Here is a 26330-nt window from a genome sequence, read left to right on the forward strand (position 1 = left end):
TTCGAGCCTTCTTCTTCCCAAATACTGTTTTTCACCCTCCCGGTATTGTCCCATTCCCAAAAGAGTCCGCCGTCTGTAAAAGCAAGGTGAACTCGCAACAAAAAAAAGACAAAATGTTTATGAAATCCGCGCAACACTTGGAAATCAAGAGGCCATCCATGCCAGGCACGCTTCCGCGGGGAGTTCCGACGGGTCCGGTGCAATTTCCGCTTACACGAACGCACCGATGCACGCCTCTTTCGAACAATTCGTTCGTATGCGCATCGACCCGCGTCAACGGGTCCTTACCTTCGAGTGCCCGTAAATTCGAGGTCGGGACCCGGTTGCGAGTTATATTTTTATAAATAAAATTACTTCCAAAGAGTATATTACTATAATCACCGAAATGCCTTTTGCTCAAGTGGAGCGGAAAGAATTCGCAAATGAAAACGATAAAAAAAAAAAAAGAAGGGAAAAAGGGGTGCAACACGAGGACTTCCCAGGAGGTCACCCATCCTAGTACTACTCTCGCCCAAGCACGCTTAACTGCGGAGTTCTGATGGGATCCGGTGCATTAGTGCTGGTATGATCGCACCCGTACATTCACCGTAACAATTTGTATACATGCGCATTGCCGACCAAAAAAAAACCCAGAGCATTCCAAAGCTCGTAAACTCGCAACCGAGACCCCTCTTTCGAGCCTTCTTCTTCCCAAATACTGTTTTTCACCCTCCCGGTATTGTCCCATTCCCAAAAGAGTCCGCCGTCTGTAAAAGCAAGGTGAACTCGCAACAAAAAAAAGACAAAATGTTTATGAAATCCGCGCAACACTTGGAAATCAAGAGGCCATCCATGCCAGGCACGCTTCCGCGGGGAGTTCCGACGGGTCCGGTGCAATTTCCGCTTACACGAACGCACCGATGCACGCCTCTTTCGAACAATTCGTTCGTATGCGCATCGACCCGCGTCAACGGGTCCTTACCTTCGAGTGCCCGTAAATTCGAGGTCGGGACCCGGTTGCGAGTTATATTTTTATAAATAAAATTACTTCCAAAGAGTATATTACTATAATCACCGAAATGCCTTTTGCTCAAGTGGAGCGGAAAGAATTCGCAAATGAAAACGATAAAAAAAAAAAAAGAAGGGAAAAAGGGGTGCAACACGAGGACTTCCCAGGAGGTCACCCATCCTAGTACTACTCTCGCCCAAGCACGCTTAACTGCGGAGTTCTGATGGGATCCGGTGCATTAGTGCTGGTATGATCGCACCCGTACATTCACCGTAACAATTTGTATACATGCGCATTGCCGACCAAAAAAAAACCCAGAGCATTCCAAAGCTCGTAAACTCGCAACCGAGACCCCTCTTTCGAGCCTTCTTCTTCCCAAATACTGTTTTTCACCCTCCCGGTATTGTCCCATTCCCAAAAGAGTCCGCCGTCTGTAAAAGCAAGGTGAACTCGCAACAAAAAAAAGACAAAATGTTTATGAAATCCGCGCAACACTTGGAATTCAAGAGGCCATCCATGCCAGGCACGCTTCCGCGGGGAGTTCCGACGGGTCCGGTGCAATTTCCGCTTACACGAACGCACCGATGCACGCCTCTTTCGAACAATTCGTTCGTATGCGCATCGACCCGCGTCAACGGGTCCTTACCTTCGAGTGCCCGTAAATTCGAGGTCGGGACCCGGTTGCGAGTTATATTTTTATAAATAAAATTACTTCCAAAGAGTATATTACTATAATCACCGAAATGCCTTTTGCTCAAGTGGAGCGGAAAGAATTCGCAAATGAAAACGATAAAAAAAAAAAAAGAAGGGAAAAAGGGGTGCAACACGAGGACTTCCCAGGAGGTCACCCATCCTAGTACTACTCTCGCCCAAGCACGCTTAACTGCGGAGTTCTGATGGGATCCGGTGCATTAGTGCTGGTATGATCGCACCCGTACATTCACCGTAACAATTTGTATACATGCGCATTGCCGACCAAAAAAAAACCCAGAGCATTCCAAAGCTCGTAAACTCGCAACCGAGACCCCTCTTTCGAGCCTTCTTCTTCCCAAATACTGTTTTTCACCCTCCCGGTATTGTCCCATTCCCAAAAGAGTCCGCCGTCTGTAAAAGCAAGGTGAACTCGCAACAAAAAAAAGACAAAATGTTTATGAAATCCGCGCAACACTTGGAAATCAAGAGGCCATCCATGCCAGGCACGCTTCCGCGGGGAGTTCCGACGGGTCCGGTGCAATTTCCGCTTACACGAACGCACCGATGCACGCCTCTTTCGAACAATTCGTTCGTATGCGCATCGACCCGCGTCAACGGGTCCTTACCTTCGAGTGCCCGTAAATTCGAGGTCGGGACCCGGTTGCGAGTTATATTTTTATAAATAAAATTACTTCCAAAGAGTATATTACTATAATCACCGAAATGCCTTTTGCTCAAGTGGAGCGGAAAGAATTCGCAAATGAAAACGATAAAAAAAAAAAAAGAAGGGAAAAAGGGGTGCAACACGAGGACTTCCCAGGAGGTCACCCATCCTAGTACTACTCTCGCCCAAGCACGCTTAACTGCGGAGTTCTGATGGGATCCGGTGCATTAGTGCTGGTATGATCGCACCCGTACATTCACCGTAACAATTTGTATACATGCGCATTGCCGACCAAAAAAAAACCCAGAGCATTCCAAAGCTCGTAAACTCGCAACCGAGACCCCTCTTTCGAGCCTTCTTCTTCCCAAATACTGTTTTTCACCCTCCCGGTATTGTCCCATTCCCAAAAGAGTCCGCCGTCTGTAAAAGCAAGGTGAACTCGCAACAAAAAAAAGACAAAATGTTTATGAAATCCGCGCAACACTTGGAATTCAAGAGGCCATCCATGCCAGGCACGCTTCCGCGGGGAGTTCCGACGGGTCCGGTGCAATTTCCGCTTACACGAACGCACCGATGCACGCCTCTTTCGAACAATTCGTTCGTATGCGCATCGACCCGCGTCAACGGGTCCTTACCTTCGAGTGCCCGTAAATTCGAGGTCGGGACCCGGTTGCGAGTTATATTTTTATAAATAAAATTACTTCCAAAGAGTATAATACTATAATCACCGAAATGCCTTTTGCTCAAGTGGAGCGGAAAGAATTCGCAAATGAAAACGATAAAAAAAAAAAAAGAAGGGAAAAAGGGGTGCAACACGAGGACTTCCCAGGAGGTCACCCATCCTAGTACTACTCTCGCCCAAGCACGCTTAACTGCGGAGTTCTGATGGGATCCGGTGCATTAGTGCTGGTATGATCGCACCCGTTCATTCACCGTAACAATTTGTATACATGCGCATTGCCGACCAAAAAAAAAACCCAGAGCATTCCAAAGCTCGTAAACTCGCAACCGAGACCCCTCTTTCGAGCCTTCTTCTTCCCAAATACTGTTTTTCACCCTCCCGGTATTGTCCCATTCCCAAAAGAGTCCGCCGTCTGTAAAAGCAAGGTGAACTCGCAACAAAAAAAAGACAAAATGTTTATGAAATCCGCGCAACACTTGGAATTCAAGAGGCCATCCATGCCAGGCACGCTTCCGCGGGGAGTTCCGACGGGTCCGGTGCAATTTCCGCTTACACGAACGCACCGATGCACGCCTCTTTCGAACAATTCGTTCGTATGCGCATCGACCCGCGTCAACGGGTCCTTACCTTCGAGTGCCCGTAAATTCGAGGTCGGGACCCGGTTGCGAGTTATATTTTTATAAATAAAATTACTTCCAAAGAGTATAATACTATAATCACCGAAATGCCTTTTGCTCAAGTGGAGCGGAAAGAATTCGCAAATGAAAACGATAAAAAAAAAAAAAGAAGGGAAAAAGGGGTGCAACACGAGGACTTCCCAGGAGGTCACCCATCCTAGTACTACTCTCGCCCAAGCACGCTTAACTGCGGAGTTCTGATGGGATCCGGTGCATTAGTGCTGGTATGATCGCACCCGTTCATTCACCGTAACAATTTGTATACATGCGCATTGCCGACCAAAAAAAAAACCCAGAGCATTCCAAAGCTCGTAAACTCGCAACCGAGACCCCTCTTTCGAGCCTTCTTCTTCCCAAATACTGTTTTTCACCCTCCCGGTATTGTCCCATTCCCAAAAGAGTCCGCCGTCTGTAAAAGCAAGGTGAACTCGCAACAAAAAAAAAGACAAAATGTTTATGAAATCCGCGCAACACTTGGAAATCAAGAGGCCATCCATGCCAGGCACGCTTCCGCGGGGAGTTCCGACGGGTCCGGTGCAATTTCCGCTTACACGAACGCACCGATGCACGCCTCTTTCGAACAATTCGTTCGTATGCGCATCGACCCGCGTCAACGGGTCCTTACCTTCGAGTGCCCGTAAATTCGAGGTCGGGACCCGGTTGCGAGTTATATTTTTATAAATAAAATTACTTCCAAAGAGTATATTACTATAATCACCGAAATGCCTTTTGCTCAAGTGGAGCGGAAAGAATTCGCAAATGAAAACGATAAAAAAAAAAAAGAAGGGAAAAAGGGGTGCAACACGAGGACTTCCCAGGAGGTCACCCATCCTAGTACTACTCTCGCCCAAGCACGCTTAACTGCGGAGTTCTGATGGGATCCGGTGCATTAGTGCTGGTATGATCGCACCCGTTCATTCACCGTAACAATTTGTATACATGCGCATTGCCGACCAAAAAAAAACCCAGAGCATTCCAAAGCTCGTAAACTCGCAACCGAGACCCCTCTTTCGAGCCTTCTTCTTCCCAAATACTGTTTTTCACCCTCCCGGTATTGTCCCATTCCCAAAAGAGTCCGCCGTCTGTAAAAGCAAGGTGAACTCGCAACAAAAAAAAGACAAAATGTTTATGAAATCCGCGCAACACTTGGAATTCAAGAGGCCATCCATGCCAGGCACGCTTCCGCGGGGAGTTCCGACGGGTCCGGTGCAATTTCCGCTTACACGAACGCACCGATGCACGCCTCTTTCGAACAATTCGTTCGTATGCGCATCGACCCGCGTCAACGGGTCCTTACCTTCGAGTGCCCGTAAATTCGAGGTCGGGACCCGGTTGCGAGTTATATTTTTATAAATAAAATTACTTCCAAAGAGTATAATACTATAATCACCGAAATGCCTTTTGCTCAAGTGGAGCGGAAAGAATTCGCAAATGAAAACGATAAAAAAAAAAAAAGAAGGGAAAAAGGGGTGCAACACGAGGACTTCCCAGGAGGTCACCCATCCTAATACTACTCTCGCCCAAGCACGCTTAACTGCGGAGTTCTGATGGGATCCGGTGCATTAGTGCTGGTATGATCGCACCCGTTCATTCACAGTAACAATTTGTATACATGCGCATTGCCGACCAAAAAAAAACCCAGAGCATTCCAAAGCTCGTAAACTCGCAACCGAGACCCCTCTTTCGAGCCTTCTTCTTCCCAAATACTGTTTTTCACCTTCCCGGTATTGTCCCATTCCCAAAAGAGTCCGCCGTCTGTAAAAGCAAGGTGAACTCGCAACAAAAAAAAGACAAAATGTTTATGAAATCCGCGCAACACTTGGAATTCAAGAGGCCATCCATGCCAGGCACGCTTCCGCGGGGAGTTCCGACGGGTCCGGTGCAATTTCCGCTTACACGAACGCACCGATGCACGCCTCTTTCGAACAATTCGTTCGTATGCGCATCGACCCGCGTCAACGGGTCCTTACCTTCGAGTGCCCGTAAATTAGAGGTCGGGACCCGGTTGCGAGTTATATTTTTATAAATAAAATTACTTCCAAAGAGTATAATACTATAATCACCGAAATGCCTTTTGCTCAAGTGGAGCGGAAAGAATTCGCAAATGAAAACGATAAAAAAAAAAAAAAGAAGGGAAAAAGGGGTGCAACACGAGGACTTCCCAGGAGGTCACCCATCCTAGTACTACTCTCGCCCAAGCACGCTTAACTGCGGAGTTCTGATGGGATCCGGTGCATTAGTGCTGGTATGATCGCACCCATTCATTCACCGTAACAATTTGTATACATGCGCATTGCCGACCAAAAAAAAAACCCAGAGCATTCCAAAGCTCGTAAACTCGCAACCGAGACCCCTCTTTCGAGCCTTCTTCTTCCCAAATACTGTTTTTCACCCTCCCGGTATTGTCCCATTCCCAAAAGAGTCCGCCGTCTGTAAAAGCAAGGTGAACTCGCAACAAAAAAAAAGACAAAATGTTTATGAAATCCGCGCAACACTTGGAAATCAAGAGGCCATCCATGCCAGGCACGCTTCCGCGGGGAGTTCCGACGGGTCCGGTGCAATTTCCGCTTACACGAACGCACCGATGCACGCCTCTTTCGAACAATTCGTTCGTATGCGCATCGACCCGCGTCAACGGGTCCTTACCTTCGAGTGCCCGTAAATTCGAGGTCGGGACCCGGTTGCGAGTTATATTTTTATAAATAAAATTACTTCCAAAGAGTATATTACTATAATCACCGAAATGCCTTTTGCTCAAGTGGAGCGGAAAGAATTCGCAAATGAAAACGATAAAAAAAAAAAAAGAAGGGAAAAAGGGGTGCAACACGAGGACTTCCCAGGAGGTCACCCATCCTAGTACTACTCTCGCCCAAGCACGCTTAACTGCGGAGTTCTGATGGGATCCGGTGCATTAGTGCTGGTATGATCGCACCCGTTCATTCACAGTAACAATTTGTATACATGCGCATTGCCGACCAAAAAAAAACCCAGAGCATTCCAAAGCTCGTAAACTCGCAACCGAGACCCCTCTTTCGAGCCTTCTTCTTCCCAAATACTGTTTTTCACCTTCCCGGTATTGTCCCATTCCCAAAAGAGTCCGCCGTCTGTAAAAGCAAGGTGAACTCGCAACAAAAAAAAGACAAAATGTTTATGAAATCCGCGCAACACTTGGAATTCAAGAGGCCATCCATGCCAGGCACGCTTCCGCGGGGAGTTCCGACGGGTCCGGTGCAATTTCCGCTTACACGAACGCACCGATGCACGCCTCTTTCGAACAATTCGTTCGTATGCGCATCGACCCGCGTCAACGGGTCCTTACCTTCGAGTGCCCGTAAATTAGAGGTCGGGACCCGGTTGCGAGTTATATTTTTATAAATAAAATTACTTCCAAAGAGTATAATACTATAATCACCGAAATGCCTTTTGCTCAAGTGGAGCGGAAAGAATTCGCAAATGAAAACGATAAAAAAAAAAAAAAAGAAGGGAAAAAGGGGTGCAACACGAGGACTTCCCAGGAGGTCACCCATCCTAGTACTACTCTCGCCCAAGCACGCTTAACTGCGGAGTTCTGATGGGATCCGGTGCATTAGTGCTGGTATGATCGCACCCATTCATTCACCGTAACAATTTGTATACATGCGCATTGCCGACCAAAAAAAAAACCCAGAGCATTCCAAAGCTCGTAAACTCGCAACCGAGACCCCTCTTTCGAGCCTTCTTCTTCCCAAATACTGTTTTTCACCCTCCCGGTATTGTCCCATTCCCAAAAGAGTCCGCCGTCTGTAAAAGCAAGGTGAACTCGCAACAAAAAAAAGACAAAATGTTTATGAAATCCGCGCAACACTTGGAATTCAAGAGGCCATCCATGCCAGGCACGCTTCCGCGGGGAGTTCCGACGGGTCCGGTGCAATTTCCGCTTACACGAACGCACCGATGCACGCCTCTTTCGAACAATTCGTTCGTATGCGCATCGACCCGCGTCAACGGGTCCTTACCTTCGAGTGCCCGTAAATTAGAGGTCGGGACCCGGTTGCGAGTTATATTTTTATAAATAAAATTACTTCCAAAGAGTATAATACTATAATCACCGAAATGCCTTTTGCTCAAGTGGAGCGGAAAGAATTCGCAAATGAAAACGATAAAAAAAAAAAAAAGAAGGGAAAAAGGGGTGCAACACGAGGACTTCCCAGGAGGTCACCCATCCTAGTACTACTCTCGCCCAAGCACGCTTAACTGCGGAGTTCTGATGGGATCCGGTGCATTAGTGCTGGTATGATCGCACCCATTCATTCACCGTAACAATTTGTATACATGCGCATTGCCGACCAAAAAAAAAACCCAGAGCATTCCAAAGCTCGTAAACTCGCAACCGAGACCCCTCTTTCGAGCCTTCTTCTTCCCAAATACTGTTTTTCACCCTCCCGGTATTGTCCCATTCCCAAAAGAGTCCGCCGTCTGTAAAAGCAAGGTGAACTCGCAACAAAAAAAAAGACAAAATGTTTATGAAATCCGCGCAACACTTGGAAATCAAGAGGCCATCCATGCCAGGCACGCTTCCGCGGGGAGTTCCGACGGGTCCGGTGCAATTTCCGCTTACACGAACGCACCGATGCACGCCTCTTTCGAACAATTCGTTCGTATGCGCATCGACCCGCGTCAACGGGTCCTTACCTTCGAGTGCCCGTAAATTCGAGGTCGGGACCCGGTTGCGAGTTATATTTTTATAAATAAAATTACTTCCAAAGAGTATATTACTATAATCACCGAAATGCCTTTTGCTCAAGTGGAGCGGAAAGAATTCGCAAATGAAAACGATAAAAAAAAAAAAAGAAGGGAAAAAGGGGTGCAACACGAGGACTTCCCAGGAGGTCACCCATCCTAGTACTACTCTCGCCCAAGCACGCTTAACTGCGGAGTTCTGATGGGATCCGGTGCATTAGTGCTGGTATGATCGCACCCGTTCATTCACAGTAACAATTTGTATACATGCGCATTGCCGACCAAAAAAAAACCCAGAGCATTCCAAAGCTCGTAAACTCGCAACCGAGACCCCTCTTTCGAGCCTTCTTCTTCCCAAATACTGTTTTTCACCTTCCCGGTATTGTCCCATTCCCAAAAGAGTCCGCCGTCTGTAAAAGCAAGGTGAACTCGCAACAAAAAAAAGACAAAATGTTTATGAAATCCGCGCAACACTTGGAATTCAAGAGGCCATCCATGCCAGGCACGCTTCCGCGGGGAGTTCCGACGGGTCCGGTGCAATTTCCGCTTACACGAACGCACCGATGCACGCCTCTTTCGAACAATTCGTTCGTATGCGCATCGACCCGCGTCAACGGGTCCTTACCTTCGAGTGCCCGTAAATTCGAGGTCGGGACCCGGTTGCGAGTTATATTTTTATAAATAAAATTACTTCCAAAGAGTATAATACTATAATCACCGAAATGCCTTTTGCTCAAGTGGAGCGGAAAGAATTCGCAAATGAAAACGATAAAAAAAAAAAAAGAAGGGAAAAAGGGGTGCAACACGAGGACTTCCCAGGAGGTCACCCATCCTAGTACTACTCTCGCCCAAGCACGCTTAACTGCGGAGTTCTGATGGGATCCGGTGCATTAGTGCTGGTATGATCGCACCCATTCATTCACCGTAACAATTTGTATACATGCGCATTGCCGACCAAAAAAAAAACCCAGAGCATTCCAAAGCTCGTAAACTCGCAACCGAGACCCCTCTTTCGAGCCTTCTTCTTCCCAAATACTGTTTTTCACCCTCCCGGTATTGTCCCATTCCCAAAAGAGTCCGCCGTCTGTAAAAGCAAGGTGAACTCGCAACAAAAAAAAGACAAAATGTTTATGAAATCCGCGCAACACTTGGAATTCAAGAGGCCATCCATGCCAGGCACGCTTCCGCGGGGAGTTCCGACGGGTCCGGTGCAATTTCCGCTTACACGAACGCACCGATGCACGCCTCTTTCGAACAATTCGTTCGTATGCGCATCGACCCGCGTCAACGGGTCCTTACCTTCGAGTGCCCGTAAATTCGAGGTCGGGACCCGGTTGCGAGTTATATTTTTATAAATAAAATTACTTCCAAAGAGTATATTACTATAATCACCGAAATGCCTTTTGCTCAAGTGGAGCGGAAAGAATTCGCAAATGAAAACGATAAAAAAAAAAAAAGAAGGGAAAAAGGGGTGCAACACGAGGACTTCCCAGGAGGTCACCCATCCTAGTACTACTCTCGCCCAAGCACGCTTAACTGCGGAGTTCTGATGGGATCCGGTGCATTAGTGCTGGTATGATCGCACCCGTTCATTCACAGTAACAATTTGTATACATGCGCATTGCCGACCAAAAAAAAACCCAGAGCATTCCAAAGCTCGTAAACTCGCAACCGAGACCCCTCTTTCGAGCCTTCTTCTTCCCAAATACTGTTTTTCACCTTCCCGGTATTGTCCCATTCCCAAAAGAGTCCGCCGTCTGTAAAAGCAAGGTGAACTCGCAACAAAAAAAAGACAAAATGTTTATGAAATCCGCGCAACACTTGGAATTCAAGAGGCCATCCATGCCAGGCACGCTTCCGCGGGGAGTTCCGACGGGTCCGGTGCAATTTCCGCTTACACGAACGCACCGATGCACGCCTCTTTCGAACAATTCGTTCGTATGCGCATCGACCCGCGTCAACGGGTCCTTACCTTCGAGTGCCCGTAAATTCGAGGTCGGGACCCGGTTGCGAGTTATATTTTTATAAATAAAATTACTTCCAAAGAGTATAATACTATAATCACCGAAATGCCTTTTGCTCAAGTGGAGCGGAAAGAATTCGCAAATGAAAACGATAAAAAAAAAAAAAGAAGGGAAAAAGGGGTGCAACACGAGGACTTCCCAGGAGGTCACCCATCCTAGTACTACTCTCGCCCAAGCACGCTTAACTGCGGAGTTCTGATGGGATCCGGTGCATTAGTGCTGGTATGATCGCACCCATTCATTCACCGTAACAATTTGTATACATGCGCATTGCCGACCAAAAAAAAAACCCAGAGCATTCCAAAGCTCGTAAACTCGCAACCGAGACCCCTCTTTCGAGCCTTCTTCTTCCCAAATACTGTTTTTCACCCTCCCGGTATTGTCCCATTCCCAAAAGAGTCCGCCGTCTGTAAAAGCAAGGTGAACTCGCAACAAAAAAAAGACAAAATGTTTATGAAATCCGCGCAACACTTGGAATTCAAGAGGCCATCCATGCCAGGCACGCTTCCGCGGGGAGTTCCGACGGGTCCGGTGCAATTTCCGCTTACACGAACGCACCGATGCACGCCTCTTTCGAACAATTCGTTCGTATGCGCATCGACCCGCGTCAACGGGTCCTTACCTTCGAGTGCCCGTAAATTCGAGGTCGGGACCCGGTTGCGAGTTATATTTTTATAAATAAAATTACTTCCAAAGAGTATATTACTATAATCACCGAAATGCCTTTTGCTCAAGTGGAGCGGAAAGAATTCGCAAATGAAAACGATAAAAAAAAAAAAAGAAGGGAAAAAGGGGTGCAACACGAGGACTTCCCAGGAGGTCACCCATCCTAGTACTACTCTCGCCCAAGCACGCTTAACTGCGGAGTTCTGATGGGATCCGGTGCATTAGTGCTGGTATGATCGCACCCGTTCATTCACAGTAACAATTTGTATACATGCGCATTGCCGACCAAAAAAAAAACCCAGAGCATTCCAAAGCTCGTAAACTCGCAACCGAGACCCCTCTTTCGAGCCTTCTTCTTCCCAAATACTGTTTTTCACCCTCCCGGTATTGTCCCATTCCCAAAAGAGTCCGCCGTCTGTAAAAGCAAGGTGAACTCGCAACAAAAAAAAAGACAAAATGTTTATGAAATCCGCGCAACACTTGGAATTCAAGAGGCCATCCATGCCAGGCACGCTTCCGCGGGGAGTTCCGACGGGTCCGGTGCAATTTCCGCTTACACGAACGCACCGATGCACGCCTCTTTCGAACAATTCGTTCGTATGCGCATCGACCCGCGTCAACGGGTCCTTACCTTCGAGTGCCCGTAAATTCGAGGTCGGGACCCGGTTGCGAGTTATATTTTTATAAATAAAATTACTTCCAAAGAGTATATTACTATAATCACCGAAATGCCTTTTGCTCAAGTGGAGCGGAAAGAATTCGCAAATGAAAACGATAAAAAAAAAAAAGAAGGGAAAAAGGGGTGCAACACGAGGACTTCCCAGGAGGTCACCCATCCTAGTACTACTCTCGCCCAAGCACGCTTAACTGCGGAGTTCTGATGGGATCCGGTGCATTAGTGCTGGTATGATCGCACCCATTCATTCACCGTAACAATTTGTATACATGCGCATTGCCGACCAAAAAAAAAACCCAGAGCATTCCAAAGCTCGTAAACTCGCAACCGAGACCCCTCTTTCGAGCCTTCTTCTTCCCAAATACTGTTTTTCACCCTCCCGGTATTGTCCCATTCCCAAAAGAGTCCGCCGTCTGTAAAAGCAAGGTGAACTCGCAACAAAAAAAAGACAAAATGTTTATGAAATCCGCGCAACACTTGGAATTCAAGAGGCCATCCATGCCAGGCACGCTTCCGCGGGGAGTTCCGACGGGTCCGGTGCAATTTCCGCTTACACGAACGCACCGATGCACGCCTCTTTCGAACAATTCGTTCGTATGCGCATCGACCCGCGTCAACGGGTCCTTACCTTCGAGTGCCCGTAAATTCGAGGTCGGGACCCGGTTGCGAGTTATATTTTTATAAATAAAATTACTTCCAAAGAGTATATTACTATAATCACCGAAATGCCTTTTGCTCAAGTGGAGCGGAAAGAATTCGCAAATGAAAACGATAAAAAAAAAAAAAGAAGGGAAAAAGGGGTGCAACACGAGGACTTCCCAGGAGGTCACCCATCCTAGTACTACTCTCGCCCAAGCACGCTTAACTGCGGAGTTCTGATGGGATCCGGTGCATTAGTGCTGGTATGATCGCACCCGTTCATTCACAGTAACAATTTGTATACATGCGCATTGCCGACCAAAAAAAAAACCCAGAGCATTCCAAAGCTCGTAAACTCGCAACCGAGACCCCTCTTTCGAGCCTTCTTCTTCCCAAATACTGTTTTTCACCCTCCCGGTATTGTCCCATTCCCAAAAGAGTCCGCCGTCTGTAAAAGCAAGGTGAACTCGCAACAAAAAAAAAGACAAAATGTTTATGAAATCCGCGCAACACTTGGAATTCAAGAGGCCATCCATGCCAGGCACGCTTCCGCGGGGAGTTCCGACGGGTCCGGTGCAATTTCCGCTTACACGAACGCACCGATGCACGCCTCTTTCGAACAATTCGTTCGTATGCGCATCGACCCGCGTCAACGGGTCCTTACCTTCGAGTGCCCGTAAATTCGAGGTCGGGACCCGGTTGCGAGTTATATTTTTATAAATAAAATTACTTCCAAAGAGTATATTACTATAATCACCGAAATGCCTTTTGCTCAAGTGGAGCGGAAAGAATTCGCAAATGAAAACGATAAAAAAAAAAAAGAAGGGAAAAAGGGGTGCAACACGAGGACTTCCCAGGAGGTCACCCATCCTAGTACTACTCTCGCCCAAGCACGCTTAACTGCGGAGTTCTGATGGGATCCGGTGCATTAGTGCTGGTATGATCGCACCCATTCATTCACCGTAACAATTTGTATACATGCGCATTGCCGACCAAAAAAAAAACCCAGAGCATTCCAAAGCTCGTAAACTCGCAACCGAGACCCCTCTTTCGAGCCTTCTTCTTCCCAAATACTGTTTTTCACCCTCCCGGTATTGTCCCATTCCCAAAAGAGTCCGCCGTCTGTAAAAGCAAGGTGAACTCGCAACAAAAAAAAGACAAAATGTTTATGAAATCCGCGCAACACTTGGAATTCAAGAGGCCATCCATGCCAGGCACGCTTCCGCGGGGAGTTCCGACGGGTCCGGTGCAATTTCCGCTTACACGAACGCACCGATGCACGCCTCTTTCGAACAATTCGTTCGTATGCGCATCGACCCGCGTCAACGGGTCCTTACCTTCGAGTGCCCGTAAATTCGAGGTCGGGACCCGGTTGCGAGTTATATTTTTATAAATAAAATTACTTCCAAAGAGTATATTACTATAATCACCGAAATGCCTTTTGCTCAAGTGGAGCGGAAAGAATTCGCAAATGAAAACGATAAAAAAAAAAAAAGAAGGGAAAAAGGGGTGCAACACGAGGACTTCCCAGGAGGTCACCCATCCTAGTACTACTCTCGCCCAAGCACGCTTAACTGCGGAGTTCTGATGGGATCCGGTGCATTAGTGCTGGTATGATCGCACCCGTTCATTCACAGTAACAATTTGTATACATGCGCATTGCCGACCAAAAAAAAAACCCAGAGCATTCCAAAGCTCGTAAACTCGCAACCGAGACCCCTCTTTCGAGCCTTCTTCTTCCCAAATACTGTTTTTCACCCTCCCGGTATTGTCCCATTCCCAAAAGAGTCCGCCGTCTGTAAAAGCAAGGTGAACTCGCAACAAAAAAAAAGACAAAATGTTTATGAAATCCGCGCAACACTTGGAATTCAAGAGGCCATCCATGCCAGGCACGCTTCCGCGGGGAGTTCCGACGGGTCCGGTGCAATTTCCGCTTACACGAACGCACCGATGCACGCCTCTTTCGAACAATTCGTTCGTATGCGCATCGACCCGCGTCAACGGGTCCTTACCTTCGAGTGCCCGTAAATTCGAGGTCGGGACCCGGTTGCGAGTTATATTTTTATAAATAAAATTACTTCCAAAGAGTATATTACTATAATCACCGAAATGCCTTTTGCTCAAGTGGAGCGGAAAGAATTCGCAAATGAAAACGATAAAAAAAAAAAGAAGGGAAAAAGGGGTGCAACACGAGGACTTCCCAGGAGGTCACCCATCCTAGTACTACTCTCGCCCAAGCACGCTTAACTGCGGAGTTCTGATGGGATCCGGTGCATTAGTGCTGGTATGATCGCACCCGTTCATTCACAGTAACAATTTGTATACATGCGCATTGCCGACCAAAAAAAAACCCAGAGCATTCCAAAGCTCGTAAACTCGCAACCGAGACCCCTCTTTCGAGCCTTCTTCTTCCCAAATACTGTTTTTCACCTTCCCGGTATTGTCCCATTCCCAAAAGAGTCCGCCGTCTGTAAAAGCAAGGTGAACTCGCAACAAAAAAAAGACAAAATGTTTATGAAATCCGCGCAACACTTGGAATTCAAGAGGCCATCCATGCCAGGCACGCTTCCGCGGGGAGTTCCGACGGGTCCGGTGCAATTTCCGCTTACACGAACGCACCGATGCACGCCTCTTTCGAACAATTCGTTCGTATGCGCATCGACCCGCGTCAACGGGTCCTTACCTTCGAGTGCCCGTAAATTCGAGGTCGGGACCCGGTTGCGAGTTATATTTTTATAAATAAAATTACTTCCAAAGAGTATAATACTATAATCACCGAAATGCCTTTTGCTCAAGTGGAGCGGAAAGAATTCGCAAATGAAAACGATAAAAAAAAAAAAAGAAGGGAAAAAGGGGTGCAACACGAGGACTTCCCAGGAGGTCACCCATCCTAGTACTACTCTCGCCCAAGCACGCTTAACTGCGGAGTTCTGATGGGATCCGGTGCATTAGTGCTGGTATGATCGCACCCGTTCATTCACCGTAACAATTTGTATACATGCGCATTGCCGACCAAAAAAAAAACCCAGAGCATTCCAAAGCTCGTAAACTCGCAACCGAGACCCCTCTTTCGAGCCTTCTTCTTCCCAAATACTGTTTTTCACCCTCCCGGTATTGTCCCATTCCCAAAAGAGTCCGCCGTCTGTAAAAGCAAGGTGAACTCGCAACAAAAAAAAAGACAAAATGTTTATGAAATCCGCGCAACACTTGGAAATCAAGAGGCCATCCATGCCAGGCACGCTTCCGCGGGGAGTTCCGACGGGTCCGGTGCAATTTCCGCTTACACGAACGCACCGATGCACGCCTCTTTCGAACAATTCGTTCGTATGCGCATCGACCCGCGTCAACGGGTCCTTACCTTCGAGTGCCCGTAAATTCGAGGTCGGGACCCGGTTGCGAGTTATATTTTTATAAATAAAATTACTTCCAAAGAGTATATTACTATAATCACCGAAATGCCTTTTGCTCAAGTGGAGCGGAAAGAATTCGCAAATGAAAACGATAAAAAAAAAAAAAGAAGGGAAAAAGGGGTGCAACACGAGGACTTCCCAGGAGGTCACCCATCCTAGTACTACTCTCGCCCAAGCACGCTTAACTGCGGAGTTCTGATGGGATCCGGTGCATTAGTGCTGGTATGATCGCACCCGTTCATTCACCGTAACAATTTGTATACATGCGCATTGCCGACCAAAAAAAAAACCCAGAGCATTCCAAAGCTCGTAAACTCGCAACCGAGACCCCTCTTTCGAGCCTTCTTCTTCCCAAATACTGTTTTTCACCCTCCCGGTATTGTCCCATTCCCAAAAGAGTCCGCCGTCTGTAAAAGCAAGGTGAACTCGCAACAAAAAAAAAGACAAAATGTTTATGAAATCCGCGCAACACTTGGAAATCAAGAGGCCATCCATGCCAGGCACGCTTCCGCGGGGAGTTCCGACGGGTCCGGTGCAATTTCCGCTTACACGAACGCACCGATGCACGCCTCTTTCGAACAATTCGTTCGTATGCGCATCGACCCGCGTCAACGGGTCCTTACCTTCGAGTGCCCGTAAATTCGAGGTCGGGACCCGGTTGCGAGTTATATTTTTATAAATAAAATTACTTCCAAAGAGTATATTACTATAATCACCGAAATGCCTTTTGCTCAAGTGGAGCGGAAAGAATTCGCAAATGAAAACGATAAAAAAAAAAAAAGAAGGGAAAAAGGGGTGCAACACGAGGACTTCCCAGGAGGTCACCCATCCTAGTACTACTCTCGCCCAAGCACGCTTAACTGCGGAGTTCTGATGGGATCCGGTGCATTAGTGCTGGTATGATCGCACCCGTTCATTCACAGTAACAATTTGTATACATGCGCATTGCCGACCAAAAAAAAACCCAGAGCATTCCAAAGCTCGTAAACTCGCAACCGAGACCCCTCTTTCGAGCCTTCTTCTTCCCAAATACTGTTTTTCACCTTCCCGGTATTGTCCCATTCCCAAAAGAGTCCGCCGTCTGTAAAAGCAAGGTGAACTCGCAACAAAAAAAAGACAAAATGTTTATGAAATCCGCGCAACACTTGGAATTCAAGAGGCCATCCATGCCAGGCACGCTTCCGCGGGGAGTTCCGACGGGTCCGGTGCAATTTCCGCTTACACGAACGCACCGATGCACGCCTCTTTCGAACAATTCGTTCGTATGCGCATCGACCCGCGTCAACGGGTCCTTACCTTCGAGTGCCCGTAAATTCGAGGTCGGGACCCGGTTGCGAGTTATATTTTTATAAATAAAATTACTTCCAAAGAGTATAATACTATAATCACCGAAATGCCTTTTGCTCAAGTGGAGCGGAAAGAATTCGCAAATGAAAACGATAAAAAAAAAAAAAGAAGGGAAAAAGGGGTGCAACACGAGGACTTCCCAGGAGGTCACCCATCCTAGTACTACTCTCGCCCAAGCACGCTTAACTGCGGAGTTCTGATGGGATCCGGTGCATTAGTGCTGGTATGATCGCACCCGTTCATTCACCGTAACAATTTGTATACATGCGCATTGCCGACCAAAAAAAAAACCCAGAGCATTCCAAAGCTCGTAAACTCGCAACCGAGACCCCTCTTTCGAGCCTTCTTCTTCCCAAATACTGTTTTTCACCCTCCCGGTATTGTCCCATTCCCAAAAGAGTCCGCCGTCTGTAAAAGCAAGGTGAACTCGCAACAAAAAAAAAGACAAAATGTTTATGAAATCCGCGCAACACTTGGAAATCAAGAGGCCATCCATGCCAGGCACGCTTCCGCGGGGAGTTCCGACGGGTCCGGTGCAATTTCCGCTTACACGAACGCACCGATGCACGCCTCTTTCGAACAATTCGTTCGTATGCGCATCGACCCGCGTCAACGGGTCCTTACCTTCGAGTGCCCGTAAATTCGAGGTCGGGACCCGGTTGCGAGTTATATTTTTATAAATAAAATTACTTCCAAAGAGTATATTACTATAATCACCTAAATGCCTTTTGCTCAAGTGGAGCGGAAAGAATTCGCAAATGAAAACGATAAAAAAAAAAAAAGAAGGGAAAAAGGGGTGCAACACGAGGACTTCCCAGGAGGTCACCCATCCTAGTACTACTCTCGCCCAAGCACGCTTAACTGCGGAGTTCTGATGGGATCCGGTGCATTAGTGCTGGTATGATCGCACCCGTTCATTCACAGTAACAATTTGTATACATGCGCATTGCCGACCAAAAAAAAACCCAGAGCATTCCAAAGCTCGTAAACTCGCAACCGAGACCCCTCTTTCGAGCCTTCTTCTTCCCAAATACTGTTTTTCACCTTCCCGGTATTGTCCCATTCCCAAAAGAGTCCGCCGTCTGTAAAAGCAAGGTGAACTCGCAACAAAAAAAAGACAAAATGTTTATGAAATCCGCGCAACACTTGGAATTCAAGAGGCCATCCATGCCAGGCACGCTTCCGCGGGGAGTTCCGACGGGTCCGGTGCAATTTCCGCTTACACGAACGCACCGATGCACGCCTCTTTCGAACAATTCGTTCGTATGCGCATCGACCCGCGTCAACGGGTCCTTACCTTCGAGTGCCCGTAAATTCGAGGTCGGGACCCGGTTGCGAGTTATATTTTTATAAATAAAATTACTTCCAAAGAGTATAATACTATAATCACCGAAATGCCTTTTGCTCAAGTGGAGCGGAAAGAATTCGCAAATGAAAACGATAAAAAAAAAAAAAGAAGGGAAAAAGGGGTGCAACACGAGGACTTCCCAGGAGGTCACCCATCCTAGTACTACTCTCGCCCAAGCACGCTTAACTGCGGAGTTCTGATGGGATCCGGTGCATTAGTGCTGGTATGATCGCACCCGTTCATTCACCGTAACAATTTGTATACATGCGCATTGCCGACCAAAAAAAAAACCCAGAGCATTCCAAAGCTCGTAAACTCGCAACCGAGACCCCTCTTTCGAGCCTTCTTCTTCCCAAATACTGTTTTTCACCCTCCCGGTATTGTCCCATTCCCAAAAGAGTCCGCCGTCTGTAAAAGCAAGGTGAACTCGCAACAAAAAAAAAGACAAAATGTTTATGAAATCCGCGCAACACTTGGAAATCAAGAGGCCATCCATGCCAGGCACGCTTCCGCGGGGAGTTCCGACGGGTCCGGTGCAATTTCCGCTTACACGAACGCACCGATGCACGCCTCTTTCGAACAATTCGTTCGTATGCGCATCGACCCGCGTCAACGGGTCCTTACCTTCGAGTGCCCGTAAATTCGAGGTCGGGACCCGGTTGCGAGTTATATTTTTATAAATAAAATTACTTCCAAAGAGTATATTACTATAATCACCGAAATGCCTTTTGCTCAAGTGGAGCGGAAAGAATTCGCAAATGAAAACGATAAAAAAAAAAAAGAAGGGAAAAAGGGGTGCAACACGAGGACTTCCCAGGAGGTCACCCATCCTAGTACTACTCTCGCCCAAGCACGCTTAACTGCGGAGTTCTGATGGGATCCGGTGCATTAGTGCTGGTATGATCGCACCCGTTCATTCACCGTAACAATTTGTATACATGCGCATTGCCGACCAAAAAAAAAACCCAGAGCATTCCAAAGCTCGTAAACTCGCAACCGAGACCCCTCTTTCGAGCCTTCTTCTTCCCAAATACTGTTTTTCACCCTCCCGGTATTGTCCCATTCCCAAAAGAGTCCGCCGTCTGTAAAAGCAAGGTGAACTCGCAACAAAAAAAAAGACAAAATGTTTATGAAATCCGCGCAACACTTGGAAATCAAGAGGCCATCCATGCCAGGCACGCTTCCGCGGGGAGTTCCGACGGGTCCGGTGCAATTTCCGCTTACACGAACGCACCGATGCACGCCTCTTTCGAACAATTCGTTCGTATGCGCATCGACCCGCGTCAACGGGTCCTTACCTTCGAGTGCCCGTAAATTCGAGGTCGGGACCCGGTTGCGAGTTATATTTTTATAAATAAAATTACTTCCAAAGAGTATATTACTATAATCACCGAAATGCCTTTTGTTCAAGTGGAGCGGAAAGAATTCGCAAATGAAAACGATAAAAAAAAAAAAGAAGGGAAAAAGGGGTGCAACACGAGGACTTCCCAGGAGGTCACCCATCCTAGTACTACTCTCGCCCAAGCACGCTTAACTGCGGAGTTCTGATGGGATCCGGTGCATTAGTGCTGGTATGATCGCACCCGTTCATTCACAGTTACAATTTGTATACATGCGCATTGCCGACCAAAAAAAAACCCAGAGCATTCCAAAGCTCGTAAACTCGCAACCGAGACCCCTCTTTCGAGCCTTCTTCTTCCCAAATACTGTTTTTCACCCTCCCGGTATTGTCCCATTCCCAAAAGAGTCCGCCGTCTGTAAAAGCAAGGTGAACTCGCAACAAAAAAAAGACAAAATGTTTATGAAATCCGCGCAACACTTGGAATTCAAGAGGCCATCCATGCCAGGCACGCTTCCGCGGGGAGTTCCGACGGGTCCGGTGCAATTTCCGCTTACACGAACGCACCGATGCACGCCTCTTTCGAACAATTCGTTCGTATGCGCATCGACCCGCGTCAACGGGTCCTTACCTTCGAGTGCCCGTAAATTCGAGGTCGGGACCCGGTTGCGAGTTATATTTTTATAAATAAAATTACTTCCAAAGAGTATAATACTATAATCACCGAAATGCCTTTTGCTCAAGTGGAGCGGAAAGAATTCGCAAATGAAAACGATAAAAAAAAAAAAAGAAGGGAAAAAGGGGTGCAACACGAGGACTTCCCAGGAGGTCACCCATCCTAGTACTACTCTCGCCCAAGCACGCTTAACTGCGGAGTTCTGATGGGATCCGGTGCATTAGTGCTGGTATGATCGCACCCGTTCATTCACCGTAACAATTTGTATACATGCGCATTGCCGACCAAAAAAAAAACCCAGAGCATTCCAAAGCTCGTAAACTCGCAACCGAGACCCCTCTTTCGAGCCTTCTTCTTCCCAAATACTGTTTTTCACCCTCCCGGTATTGTCCCATTCCCAAAAGAGTCCGCCGTCTGTAAAAGCAAGGTGAACTCGCAACAAAAAAAAGACAAAATGTTTATGAAATCCGCGCAACACTTGGAAATCAAGAGGCCATCCATGCCAGGCACGCTTCCGCGGGGAGTTCCGACGGGTCAGGTGCAATTTCCGCTTACACGAACGCACCAATGCACGCCTCTTTCGAACAATTCGTTCGTATGCGCATCGACCCGCGTCAACGGGTCCTTACCTTCGAGTGCCCGTAAATTCGAGGTCGGGACACGAGGACTTCCCAGGAGGTCACCCATCCTAGTACTACTCTCGCCCAAGCACGCTTAACTGCGGAGTTCTGATGCGATCCGGTGCATTAGTGCTGGTATGATCGCACCCGTTCATTCACCGTAACAATTTGTATACATGCGCATTGCCGAACAAAAAAAAACCCAGAGCATTCCAAAGCTCGTAAACTCGCAACCGAGACCCCTCTTTCGAGCCTTCTTCTTCCCAAATACTGTTTTTCACCCTCCCGGTATTGTCCCATTCCCAAAAGAGTCCGCCGTCTGTAAAAGCAAGGTGAACTCGCAACAAAAAAAAGACAAAATGTTTATGAAATCCGCGCAACACTTGGAAATCAAGAGGCCATCCATGCCAGGCACGCTTCCGCGGGGAGTTCCGACGGGTCCGGTGCAATTTCCGCTTACACGAACGCACCGATGCACGCCTCTTTCGAACAATTCGTTCGTATGCGCATCGACCCGCGTCAACGGGTCCTTACCTTCGAGTGCCCGTAAATTCGAGGTCGGGACCCGGTTGCGAGTTATATTTTTATAAATAAAATTACTTCCAAAGAGTATATTACTATAATCACCGAAATGCCTTTTGCTCAAGTGGAGCGGAAAGAATTCGCAAATGAAAACGATAAAAAAAAAAAAAGAAGGGAAAAAGGGGTGCAACACGAGGACTTCCCAGGAGGTCACCCATCCTAGTACTACTCTCGCCCAAGCACGCTTAACTGCGGAGTTCTGATGGGATCCGGTGCATTAGTGCTGGTATGATCGCACCCGTTCATTCACAGTAACAATTTGTATACATGCGCATTGCCGACCAAAAAAAAACCCAGAGCATTCCAAAGCTCGTAAACTCGCAACCGAGACCCCTCTTTCGAGCCTTCTTCTTCCCAAATACTGTTTTTCACCCTCCCGGTATTGTCCCATTCCCAAAAGAGTCCGCCGTATGTAAAAGCAAGGTGAACTCGCAACAAATAAAAGACAAAATGTTTATGAAATCCGCGCAACACTTGGAAATCAAGAGGCCATCCATGCCAGGCACGCTTCCGCGGGGAGTTCCGACGGGTCCGGTGCAATTTCCGCTTACACGAACGCACCAATGCACGCCTCTTTCGAACAATTCGTTCGTATGCGCATCGACCCGCGTCAACGGGTCCTTACCTTCGAGTGCCCGTAAATTCGAGGTCGGGACACGAGGACTTCCCAGGAGGTCACCCATCCTAGTACTACTCTCGCCCAAGCACGCTTAACTGCGGAGTTCTGATGCGATCCGGTGCATTAGTGCTGGTATGATCGCACCCGTTCATTCACCGTAACAATTTGTATACATGCGCATTGCCGAACAAAAAAAAACCCAGAGCATTCCAAAGCTCGTAAACTCGCAACCGAGACCCCTCTTTCGAGCCTTCTTCTTCCCAAATACTGTTTTTCACCCTCCCGGTATTGTCCCATTCCCAAAAGAGTCCGCCGTCTGTAAAAGCAAGGTGAACTCGCAACAAAAAAAAGACAAAATGTTTATGAAATCCGCGCAACACTTGGAAATCAAGAGGCCATCCATGCCAGGCACGCTTCCGCGGGGAGTTCCGACGGGTCCGGTGCAATTTCCGCTTACACGAACGCACCGATGCACGCCTCTTTCGAACAATTCGTTCGTATGCGCATCGACCCGCGTCAACGGGTCCTTACCTTCGAGTGCCCGTAAATTCGAGGTCGGGACCCGGTTGCGAGTTATATTTTTATAAATAAAATTACTTCCAAAGAGTATATTACTATAATCACCGAAATGCCTTTTGCTCAAGTGGAGCGGAAAGAATTCGCAAATGAAAACGATAAAAAAAAAAAAAGAAGGGAAAAAGGGGTGCAACACGAGGACTTCCCAGGAGGTCACCCATCCTAGTACTACTCTCGCCCAAGCACGCTTAACTGCGGAGTTCTGATGGGATCCGGTGCATTAGTGCTGGTATGATCGCACCCGTTCATTCACAGTAACAATTTGTATACATGCGCATTGCCGACCAAAAAAAAACCCAGAGCATTCCAAAGCTCGTAAACTCGCAACCGAGACCCCTCTTTCGAGCCTTCTTCTTCCCAAATACTGTTTTTCACCCTCCCGGTATTGTCCCATTCCCAAAAGAGTCCGCCGTATGTAAAAGCAAGGTGAACTCGCAACAAAAAAAAGACAAAATGTTTATGAAATCCGCGCAACACTTGGAAATCAAGAGGCCATCCATGCCAGGCACGCTTCCGCGGGGAGTTCCGACGGGTCCGGTGCAATTTCCGCTTACACGAACGCACCGATGCACGCCTCTTTCGAACAATTCGTTCGTATGCGCATCGACCCGCGTCAACGGGTCCTTACCTTCGAGTGCCCGTAAATTCGAGGTCGGGACACGAGGACTTCCCAGGAGGTCACCCATCCTAGTACTACTCTCGCCCAAGCACGCTTAACTGCGGAGTTCTGATGCGATCCGGTGCATTAGTGCTGGTATGATCGCACCCGTTCATTCACCGTAACAATTTGTATACATGCGCATTGCCGAACAAAAAAAAACCCAGAGCATTCCAAAGCTCGTAAACTCGCAACCGAGACCCCTCTTTCGAGCCTTCTTCTTCCCAAATACTGTTTTTCACCTTCCCGGTATTGTCCCATTCCCAAAAGAGTCCGCCGTCTGTAAAAGCAAGGTGAACTCGCAACAAAAAAAAGACAAAATGTTTATGAAATCCGCGCAACACTTGGAATTCAAGAGGCCATCCATGCCAGGCACGCTTCCGCGGGGAGTTCCGACGGGTCCGGTGCAATTTCCGCTTACACGAACGCACCGATGCACGCCTCTTTCGAACAATTCGTTCGTATGCGCATCGACCCGCGTCAACGGGTCCTTACCTTCGAGTGCCCGTAAATTCGAGGTCGGGACCCGGTTGCGAGTTATATTTTTATAAATAAAATTACTTCCAAAGAGTATATTACTATAATCACCGAAATTCCTTTTGCTCAAGTGGAGCGGAAGGAATTCGCAAATGAAAACGATAAAAAAAAAAAAAGAAGAAGGGAAAAAGGGGTGCAACACGAGGACTTCCCATGAGGTCACCCATCCTAGTACTACTATCGCCCAAGCACGCTTAACTGCGGAGTTCTGATGGGATCCGGTGCATTAGTGCTGGTATGATCGTACCCGTTCATTCACCGTAACAATTTGTATACATGCGCATTGCCGACCAAAAAAAAACCCAGAGCATTCCAAAGCTCGTAAACTCGCAACCGAGACCCCTCTTTCGAGCCTTCTTCTTCCCAAATACTGTTTTTCACCCTCCCGGTATTGTCCCATTCCCAAAAGAGTCCGCCGTCTGTAAAAGCAAGGTGAACTCGCAACAAAAAAAAGACAAAATGTTTATAAAATCCGCGCAGCACTTGGAAATCAAGAGGCCATCCATGCCAGGCACGCTTCCGCGGGGAGTTCCGACGGGTCCGGTGCAATTTCCGCTTACACGAACGCACCGATGCACGCCTCTTTCGAACAATTCGTTCGTATGCGCATCGACCCGCGTCAACGGGTCCTTACCTTCGAGTGCCCGTAAATTCGAGGTCGGGACCCGGTTGCGAGTTATATTTTTATAAATAAAATTACTTCCAAAGAGTATATTACTATAATCACCGAAATTCCTTTTGCTCAAGTGGAGCGGAAGGAATTCGCAAATGAAAACGATAAAAAAAAAAAAAAGAAGAAGGGAAAAAGGGGTGCAACACGAGGACTTCCAAGGAGGTCACCCATCCTAGTACTACTATCGCCCAAGCACGCTTAACTGCGGAGTTCTGATGGGATCCGGTGCATTAGTGCTGGTATGATCGCACCCGTTCATTCACCGTAACAATTTGTATACATGCGCATTGCCGACCAAAAAAAAACCCAGAGCATTCCAAAGCTCGTAAACTCGCAACCGAGACCCCTCTTTCGAGCCTTCTTCTTCCCAAATACTGTTTTTCACCCTCCCGGTATTGTCCCATTCCCAAAAGAGTCCGCCGTATGTAAAAGCAAGGTGAACTCGCAACAAAAAAAAGACAAAATGTTTATGAAATCCGCGCAACACTTGGAAATCAAGAGGCCATCCATGCCAGGCACGCTTCCGCGGGGAGTTCCGACGGGTCCGGTGCAATTTCCGCTTACACGAACGCACCGATGCACGCCTCTTTCGAACAATTCGTTCGTATGCGCATCGACCCGCGTCAACGGGTCCCTACCTTCGAGTGCCCGTAAATTCGAGGTCGGGACACGAGGACTTCCCAGGAGGTCACCCATCCTAGTACTACTCTCGCCCAAGCACGCTTAACTGCGGAGTTCTGATGCGATCCGGTGCATTAGTGCTGGTATGATCGCACCCGTTCATTCACCGTAACAATTTGTATACATGCGCATTGCCGAACAAAAAAAAACCCAGAGCATTCCAAAGCTCGTAAACTCGCAACCGAGACCCCTCTTTCGAGCCTTCTTCTTCCCAAATACTGTTTTTCACCCTCCCGGTATTGTCCCATTCCCAAAAGAGTCCGCCGTCTGTAAAAGCAAGGTGAACTCGCAACAAAAAAAAGACAAAATGTTTATGAAATCCGCGCAGCACTTGGAAATCAAGAGGCCATCCATGCCAGGCACGCTTCCGCGGGGAGTTCCGACGGGTCCGGTGCAATTTCCGCTTACACGAACGCACCGATGCACGCCTCTTTCGAACAATTCGTTCGTATGCGCATCGACCCGCGTCAACGGGTCCTTACCTTCGAGTGCCCGTAAATTCGAGGTCGGGACCCGGTTGCGAGTTATATTTTTATAAATAAAATTACTTCCAAAGAGTATATTACTATAATCACCGAAATTCCTTTTGCTCAAGTGGAGCGGAAGGAATTCGCAAATGAAAACGATAAAAAAAAAAAAAGAAGAAGGGAAAAAGGGGTGCAACACGAGGACTTCCCAGGAGGTCACCCATCCTAGTACTACTATCGCCCAAGCACGCTTAACTGCGGAGTTCTGATGGGATCCGGTGCATTAGTGCTGGTATGATCGCACCCGTTCATTCACCGTAACAATTTGTATACATGCGCATTGCCGACCAAAAAAAAACCCAGAGCATT

General features: G+C 47.6%; 40 non-coding genes across 40 annotated transcripts; all 40 read right to left on the reverse strand.

Moving 5' to 3' along the window:
* Nucleotides 1-457: 457 nt before the first annotated feature.
* Nucleotides 458-576, reverse strand: LOC130817129 (5S ribosomal RNA). The gene has a single exon (XR_009043648.1). It is a non-coding gene; the product is annotated as a 5S ribosomal RNA (ribosomal RNA).
* Nucleotides 577-1130: 554 nt separating this feature from the next.
* On the reverse strand, nt 1131-1249 carry LOC130817130 (5S ribosomal RNA). Its single transcript, XR_009043649.1, has one exon. It is a non-coding gene; the product is annotated as a 5S ribosomal RNA (ribosomal RNA).
* Nucleotides 1250-1803: 554 nt separating this feature from the next.
* LOC130817131 (5S ribosomal RNA) lies at nt 1804-1922 on the reverse strand. Its single transcript, XR_009043650.1, has one exon. It is a non-coding gene; the product is annotated as a 5S ribosomal RNA (ribosomal RNA).
* Nucleotides 1923-2476: 554 nt separating this feature from the next.
* Nucleotides 2477-2595, reverse strand: LOC130817132 (5S ribosomal RNA). The gene has a single exon (XR_009043651.1). It is a non-coding gene; the product is annotated as a 5S ribosomal RNA (ribosomal RNA).
* A 554-nt stretch (nt 2596-3149) lies between these two features.
* On the reverse strand, nt 3150-3268 carry LOC130817133 (5S ribosomal RNA). Its single transcript, XR_009043652.1, has one exon. It is a non-coding gene; the product is annotated as a 5S ribosomal RNA (ribosomal RNA).
* Nucleotides 3269-3823: 555 nt separating this feature from the next.
* LOC130817134 (5S ribosomal RNA) lies at nt 3824-3942 on the reverse strand. The gene has a single exon (XR_009043653.1). It is a non-coding gene; the product is annotated as a 5S ribosomal RNA (ribosomal RNA).
* A 555-nt stretch (nt 3943-4497) lies between these two features.
* LOC130817137 (5S ribosomal RNA) lies at nt 4498-4616 on the reverse strand. Its single transcript, XR_009043655.1, has one exon. It is a non-coding gene; the product is annotated as a 5S ribosomal RNA (ribosomal RNA).
* A 554-nt stretch (nt 4617-5170) lies between these two features.
* On the reverse strand, nt 5171-5289 carry LOC130816477 (5S ribosomal RNA). Its single transcript, XR_009043008.1, has one exon. It is a non-coding gene; the product is annotated as a 5S ribosomal RNA (ribosomal RNA).
* A 555-nt stretch (nt 5290-5844) lies between these two features.
* On the reverse strand, nt 5845-5963 carry LOC130817138 (5S ribosomal RNA). The gene has a single exon (XR_009043656.1). It is a non-coding gene; the product is annotated as a 5S ribosomal RNA (ribosomal RNA).
* Nucleotides 5964-6519: 556 nt separating this feature from the next.
* LOC130817139 (5S ribosomal RNA) lies at nt 6520-6638 on the reverse strand. The gene has a single exon (XR_009043657.1). It is a non-coding gene; the product is annotated as a 5S ribosomal RNA (ribosomal RNA).
* Nucleotides 6639-7194: 556 nt separating this feature from the next.
* Nucleotides 7195-7313, reverse strand: LOC130817140 (5S ribosomal RNA). The gene has a single exon (XR_009043658.1). It is a non-coding gene; the product is annotated as a 5S ribosomal RNA (ribosomal RNA).
* A 556-nt stretch (nt 7314-7869) lies between these two features.
* LOC130817141 (5S ribosomal RNA) lies at nt 7870-7988 on the reverse strand. The gene has a single exon (XR_009043659.1). It is a non-coding gene; the product is annotated as a 5S ribosomal RNA (ribosomal RNA).
* Nucleotides 7989-8544: 556 nt separating this feature from the next.
* Nucleotides 8545-8663, reverse strand: LOC130817142 (5S ribosomal RNA). Its single transcript, XR_009043660.1, has one exon. It is a non-coding gene; the product is annotated as a 5S ribosomal RNA (ribosomal RNA).
* Nucleotides 8664-9217: 554 nt separating this feature from the next.
* LOC130817143 (5S ribosomal RNA) lies at nt 9218-9336 on the reverse strand. Its single transcript, XR_009043661.1, has one exon. It is a non-coding gene; the product is annotated as a 5S ribosomal RNA (ribosomal RNA).
* Nucleotides 9337-9891: 555 nt separating this feature from the next.
* On the reverse strand, nt 9892-10010 carry LOC130817144 (5S ribosomal RNA). Its single transcript, XR_009043662.1, has one exon. It is a non-coding gene; the product is annotated as a 5S ribosomal RNA (ribosomal RNA).
* A 554-nt stretch (nt 10011-10564) lies between these two features.
* Nucleotides 10565-10683, reverse strand: LOC130817145 (5S ribosomal RNA). Its single transcript, XR_009043663.1, has one exon. It is a non-coding gene; the product is annotated as a 5S ribosomal RNA (ribosomal RNA).
* A 555-nt stretch (nt 10684-11238) lies between these two features.
* Nucleotides 11239-11357, reverse strand: LOC130817146 (5S ribosomal RNA). The gene has a single exon (XR_009043664.1). It is a non-coding gene; the product is annotated as a 5S ribosomal RNA (ribosomal RNA).
* Nucleotides 11358-11912: 555 nt separating this feature from the next.
* On the reverse strand, nt 11913-12031 carry LOC130817148 (5S ribosomal RNA). Its single transcript, XR_009043666.1, has one exon. It is a non-coding gene; the product is annotated as a 5S ribosomal RNA (ribosomal RNA).
* A 555-nt stretch (nt 12032-12586) lies between these two features.
* Nucleotides 12587-12705, reverse strand: LOC130817149 (5S ribosomal RNA). Its single transcript, XR_009043667.1, has one exon. It is a non-coding gene; the product is annotated as a 5S ribosomal RNA (ribosomal RNA).
* Nucleotides 12706-13260: 555 nt separating this feature from the next.
* LOC130817150 (5S ribosomal RNA) lies at nt 13261-13379 on the reverse strand. Its single transcript, XR_009043668.1, has one exon. It is a non-coding gene; the product is annotated as a 5S ribosomal RNA (ribosomal RNA).
* A 555-nt stretch (nt 13380-13934) lies between these two features.
* LOC130817152 (5S ribosomal RNA) lies at nt 13935-14053 on the reverse strand. The gene has a single exon (XR_009043669.1). It is a non-coding gene; the product is annotated as a 5S ribosomal RNA (ribosomal RNA).
* Nucleotides 14054-14607: 554 nt separating this feature from the next.
* On the reverse strand, nt 14608-14726 carry LOC130817153 (5S ribosomal RNA). Its single transcript, XR_009043670.1, has one exon. It is a non-coding gene; the product is annotated as a 5S ribosomal RNA (ribosomal RNA).
* A 554-nt stretch (nt 14727-15280) lies between these two features.
* Nucleotides 15281-15399, reverse strand: LOC130817154 (5S ribosomal RNA). The gene has a single exon (XR_009043671.1). It is a non-coding gene; the product is annotated as a 5S ribosomal RNA (ribosomal RNA).
* Nucleotides 15400-15955: 556 nt separating this feature from the next.
* LOC130817155 (5S ribosomal RNA) lies at nt 15956-16074 on the reverse strand. The gene has a single exon (XR_009043672.1). It is a non-coding gene; the product is annotated as a 5S ribosomal RNA (ribosomal RNA).
* Nucleotides 16075-16630: 556 nt separating this feature from the next.
* On the reverse strand, nt 16631-16749 carry LOC130817156 (5S ribosomal RNA). The gene has a single exon (XR_009043673.1). It is a non-coding gene; the product is annotated as a 5S ribosomal RNA (ribosomal RNA).
* A 554-nt stretch (nt 16750-17303) lies between these two features.
* On the reverse strand, nt 17304-17422 carry LOC130817157 (5S ribosomal RNA). Its single transcript, XR_009043674.1, has one exon. It is a non-coding gene; the product is annotated as a 5S ribosomal RNA (ribosomal RNA).
* Nucleotides 17423-17978: 556 nt separating this feature from the next.
* LOC130817158 (5S ribosomal RNA) lies at nt 17979-18097 on the reverse strand. Its single transcript, XR_009043675.1, has one exon. It is a non-coding gene; the product is annotated as a 5S ribosomal RNA (ribosomal RNA).
* A 554-nt stretch (nt 18098-18651) lies between these two features.
* On the reverse strand, nt 18652-18770 carry LOC130817160 (5S ribosomal RNA). The gene has a single exon (XR_009043677.1). It is a non-coding gene; the product is annotated as a 5S ribosomal RNA (ribosomal RNA).
* Nucleotides 18771-19325: 555 nt separating this feature from the next.
* LOC130817161 (5S ribosomal RNA) lies at nt 19326-19444 on the reverse strand. Its single transcript, XR_009043678.1, has one exon. It is a non-coding gene; the product is annotated as a 5S ribosomal RNA (ribosomal RNA).
* Nucleotides 19445-19999: 555 nt separating this feature from the next.
* On the reverse strand, nt 20000-20118 carry LOC130817162 (5S ribosomal RNA). The gene has a single exon (XR_009043679.1). It is a non-coding gene; the product is annotated as a 5S ribosomal RNA (ribosomal RNA).
* A 554-nt stretch (nt 20119-20672) lies between these two features.
* LOC130817163 (5S ribosomal RNA) lies at nt 20673-20791 on the reverse strand. Its single transcript, XR_009043680.1, has one exon. It is a non-coding gene; the product is annotated as a 5S ribosomal RNA (ribosomal RNA).
* Nucleotides 20792-21198: 407 nt separating this feature from the next.
* LOC130816686 (5S ribosomal RNA) lies at nt 21199-21317 on the reverse strand. The gene has a single exon (XR_009043222.1). It is a non-coding gene; the product is annotated as a 5S ribosomal RNA (ribosomal RNA).
* A 554-nt stretch (nt 21318-21871) lies between these two features.
* On the reverse strand, nt 21872-21990 carry LOC130817164 (5S ribosomal RNA). Its single transcript, XR_009043681.1, has one exon. It is a non-coding gene; the product is annotated as a 5S ribosomal RNA (ribosomal RNA).
* A 406-nt stretch (nt 21991-22396) lies between these two features.
* LOC130816687 (5S ribosomal RNA) lies at nt 22397-22515 on the reverse strand. The gene has a single exon (XR_009043223.1). It is a non-coding gene; the product is annotated as a 5S ribosomal RNA (ribosomal RNA).
* Nucleotides 22516-23069: 554 nt separating this feature from the next.
* Nucleotides 23070-23188, reverse strand: LOC130817165 (5S ribosomal RNA). Its single transcript, XR_009043682.1, has one exon. It is a non-coding gene; the product is annotated as a 5S ribosomal RNA (ribosomal RNA).
* A 406-nt stretch (nt 23189-23594) lies between these two features.
* Nucleotides 23595-23713, reverse strand: LOC130816688 (5S ribosomal RNA). The gene has a single exon (XR_009043224.1). It is a non-coding gene; the product is annotated as a 5S ribosomal RNA (ribosomal RNA).
* Nucleotides 23714-24270: 557 nt separating this feature from the next.
* On the reverse strand, nt 24271-24389 carry LOC130816678 (5S ribosomal RNA). The gene has a single exon (XR_009043214.1). It is a non-coding gene; the product is annotated as a 5S ribosomal RNA (ribosomal RNA).
* A 558-nt stretch (nt 24390-24947) lies between these two features.
* On the reverse strand, nt 24948-25066 carry LOC130816654 (5S ribosomal RNA). The gene has a single exon (XR_009043191.1). It is a non-coding gene; the product is annotated as a 5S ribosomal RNA (ribosomal RNA).
* A 406-nt stretch (nt 25067-25472) lies between these two features.
* LOC130816689 (5S ribosomal RNA) lies at nt 25473-25591 on the reverse strand. Its single transcript, XR_009043225.1, has one exon. It is a non-coding gene; the product is annotated as a 5S ribosomal RNA (ribosomal RNA).
* A 557-nt stretch (nt 25592-26148) lies between these two features.
* LOC130816555 (5S ribosomal RNA) lies at nt 26149-26267 on the reverse strand. The gene has a single exon (XR_009043083.1). It is a non-coding gene; the product is annotated as a 5S ribosomal RNA (ribosomal RNA).
* Nucleotides 26268-26330: the final 63 nt, after the last annotated feature.

This window comes from Amaranthus tricolor, chromosome 6 (assembly GCF_026212465.1).
Source record: "Amaranthus tricolor cultivar Red isolate AtriRed21 chromosome 6, ASM2621246v1, whole genome shotgun sequence".
In the NCBI taxonomy this organism is placed as follows: Eukaryota; Viridiplantae; Streptophyta; class Magnoliopsida; order Caryophyllales; family Amaranthaceae; genus Amaranthus; species Amaranthus tricolor.